This window comes from Eucyclogobius newberryi, unplaced genomic scaffold (genome assembly GCF_026437365.1).
Source record: "Eucyclogobius newberryi isolate DKJ021-1_F unplaced genomic scaffold, fEucNew1.0.hap1 SCAF_18, whole genome shotgun sequence".
NCBI classification, from domain to species: domain Eukaryota; kingdom Metazoa; phylum Chordata; class Actinopteri; order Gobiiformes; family Gobiidae; genus Eucyclogobius; species Eucyclogobius newberryi.
The window spans coordinates 23,345,117-23,349,133 of record NW_027315812.1 but is presented as its reverse complement, the minus strand read 5'-3'; positions in this window follow the sequence as shown (position 1 = coordinate 23,349,133).

Sequence of the window (4,017 nt, the reverse complement as noted above, 5' to 3'; positions counted from 1 at the left end):
GGTAACGCTGAGGTGAAGTGCTTGACATTGACAAACTCAAACTCGGCTTTAGTGTTCAGAAGTTAGGACTAACAAGAATTTGTTACTCTGTGAAGGACAAACGGAGTAAACAGGTAAGGCTCTCTTCACCTGTCTGGCTCTGCTCTCATGGTGCCACCCTCCTCCTCCTCTTCTCCCTCCTCCACTGCGCCATGAGCAGCAGAAGGTGTGCCGTCCGTGGTGCAGCGCGCAGCTTTATTCAAGACAATGCAGCTGCTAAAGACATGCTGCTGAAGTCGTGGCTGTCGCTCCCTGTCAAACTCCAGTTTCCTCTTATGATTTTTTGATTTTCTCTGTAAATATTATGTACTCTGTTTCCTGTTTTGGTGCTTGCAGACGCATCTGGACATCTGCCTATTTATTTTCGATTTTTTGTCACTGTAACACCTCTTAAACTTTACACTGAAACCAGATCTGAACTAGAGGAACCATGTGGAAATGTACTCTGACCTCTGCACTGGCGGAATTAGATTAATTTAATGAAAAACTATTTAATATGGACTTCTCAATCATGTACCAACATTGGACAAATGTTTTGCTGTCAACAAACCATTTCCATCCTCATTACATGTACAGGTCCAGAAAATCTAATTTTAAAATGTATTTTTCTTTTAGAGTAGTCTTTTAAAACCTGTTCACTGTACATCACCTCGCTGCTCCGACGTTGTAGTCTGTTCGGATGTCATATTTATCTAATTACAACTGGTCAACGCGGTGGTGCAGCGGTTAACACTTCAACCTCACAGCAGGAAAGTCGACTTCAGGCCAGCGTGGGTTTCCTCCAGCTGCTCTTGGCCTAGTTAAATAAAGAATACATAAAATAGTATGTATGTTTTCTGAAAGGACTTATTTGAATATATTGTAACATTGTACATGTAAATACTGAATTAATAAGGAGCCTGCATAAAGCCAGACTTCTACCTCCTCCTCTTTTTTATAAATCTTTTATAGATTCCTTATGTACAATGAAGAAATGTGCTTTTTTTTTTTTTTTAATGTTCAAAATAAACCAAACTGAACCATGCTCAGTGTTTTGACTTCTATCCAGTCAATTTCAGCTGTTTATCATCTTCTCCGATACTGTTCCTGGAATCTGGCTCCTAACAGTCTTTGTCCCTTCATCGCCCCTTCACAGTCACATGACTATGTTGAATATACACAAAGTTGAATTAGAACAGAGCAGATATTAAACTCCCAAGGATATTTTGAACAGAAAAGGTGTGAACGTTATCTCAATTATTTAGCTAAACAAAAAAAGTGGGAAATTCCCCATTTCAGTCAAAACGTCACTATAAACCCTTTGATTTATGCCTGTAATGTATCTTTGTATACTGTAAGTTTGGTCATGACCATAAAGCCACACAGCTCTTTTATAAACAGAGCAAAGTAATAAGTAGAAGTGAATTTACTTTATTCAAATACAATAGATTCGACCTGTTAAGCCTTCTAGATTTCTTTGTTGAACTGGTTGAGCAGGATCTGCCTCGGATTATTTGGCTCAAAACAGTGACTCAGAGAACAGGCCATTATTGAATATAGTGTAAGGACAAATCTGGACATTTCACATAATTAACGGGCAGCAAAAGTAAAAATGTATTGTCATTAGCACTAATACAAAACAAAAACAAGTCTAGTCATTACAATGATACATTTTAGTCAAGCATCTAAGCCACAGTTTCCAAGCATTTAACAAACATCAAAACTAATGTAGCTGGCTAATGTAGTGGCTAATGTAGATATTTTTGAATTATTCCAGTACAGATTCTGATACTGTGATTAATTATTGTTCTGCTGTCCATAAATACATTTAGTAAAATCTATTCTAAATGTTAAAATCAGAATTACTATGGCTTTTTGATCAAAATTGGCCGGGTCTTTGAGAGCAAATTTGAAGAATTGAGTGCTTCTTTGGCATGTTTGTCTCTTAGTAAGGTCATGGAACTGACCAATAACATAATATAATCATAACAAAACATAAAAGTGCACTATGTAACCTTTCTTGTGGAGGCTTGCCTGTTCCACAGTAGGCGTTAGGGAAGGCAAGTTTGATTGTAGAGCGCAATTTGTACAGAAAGTAAATCTAAATGCTTTACATAACAGTAATGCTTCTTTAAAATCACAATACAAACAGATGCAAACTTACAATAACCATTACAAAAGAGAAGAGTTCTTGCTTGGACCAAAATATAATGATTTATTGGCTAAAAAAAGCAATGTCAAGTTTATTACGATTCAAACAGACTCACCAATGTGAAAAAACGGTCATGGCGGATCAAAAAGTTAAAGATTTAGGGACTTGATACTACACTTATAAACAACTATAATGAAAATATTGTAGATTCAATTGAAATAAAATATTAATTTGTATGGCACTGGAATTGGATAAAATTCAGATTCCAGATATATCCGAAGTAAAGAATTAATTAGAAAAAGATTACTTAAAGTTGTTTTGTTATGCAGAATTTCGAGCTTTTAACCATGTTGTAACATTGTTCCCTCATCAAAAACTTTCCTGGTGTAGCATTTTGCTTCATTCACGCTTGTTAGATGAATCCCGGTTAGAAAGTCCTCCCCCTCTGAGTGTTAAAAACACTGTGTTCTGAATCCCCTCGATCACTGACGTTACCTAGATCGTCATTTTAAGTCCATGAATCATCGGCAGACTTGTTTTGTGCATTTCTGCCATCAAATCACAATCAGTACAACTCCGTGCTGTGACCTGGAAGTCAGCATGCACAGTATCTTTGCTGTTCCTAGCACTGCACTTTTCTGGACCGAGATCACGTCCTTCCTGGGATCTGCTCGAGCCATTCTTCCAGTTTGGGGGTCACTGCCCCAAGTGCTCCGATCACTACGGGCACCACCGATACCTTTCCCTTTCAGTTTCCCATTTAAAATGATAAATAATAAAAATTATGATAATAAAATTATAATAAAAACTAGATAATATGCAATGGCTGAAGCCATTGCGAGTGTCTGCGTTCTTGTGTAAAAGTACAACGTGTGTAAGAGTACTACATGTGTTTAAGTAGTACTGGTGGTATGTGTAAGTAGTACTGGTTGTACTACTTAAGATAAAAAGTCAGATTTAATTGACAATAAATTACATTAAAGCTGCGCTAGTGGCGAGGATGGTTCTCGTCTTCCCGCACGACCCTCTTCCCACCCGTGTATGTTTTCTGCTGCGTTTTGCGGCATACCAAACGAAGCTCAGTAATTCACCGTTGATGATTGCGTAGTTTGCGATTCAAATAGTAGTTTTTCCTGACAAATTGCAAGATTGTGCTGAACGCAGACCTGAGCAGGGAGAAAGAGAGAGCCTCTGTGACCCGCGACCTTTCATTGATGTTCAGGGGTCAAAAATACCCGAGTTGTGGCAGAAAGAATAAAGTCTAAAGAATTAAGTCTAAAGAATAAAGTCTAAAGAATAAAGACACAAGAATTATAATTCTAATGCCCCATTCATTTCAATGGGGAAAAAGTACTAATACTTTTGAAAATACTGCAAAAAGTACAAATTGTTCAAATGTTAAAAGTAATAGCACACGTAATATTGTGAAAGCGATCGTAATGAGGTATAACTTATAGCGTTAAGTAGTTGAAACGCACCGAATGGAAAAAATAATAATAATAAAAAACAGTAGAACATATAGTGTCTGCGTAATCATTACGTAGACACTCAATAAAGACTGAAGATCATTTTAGTTATTGAGTGTATCACGTTATTTTGTGATAGTATCAGGTTAAAACATGAAACTAAAATATATATATATATATATATATATATATATATGATGGTTTTTTAAGTGATACTGGCTGATTTTATTTAAGCACCATTGGCAGCTCTTGAGACAGGAGAAAATCATTCCAAATATTATAGCGATCAAACAGGCAAGAGACACTGCGAGGAGAGAGGAGCCGAGGAGCGAGGCAAGAGACACTGCGAGGAGAGAGGAGCCGAGGAGCGAGGCAAGAGAC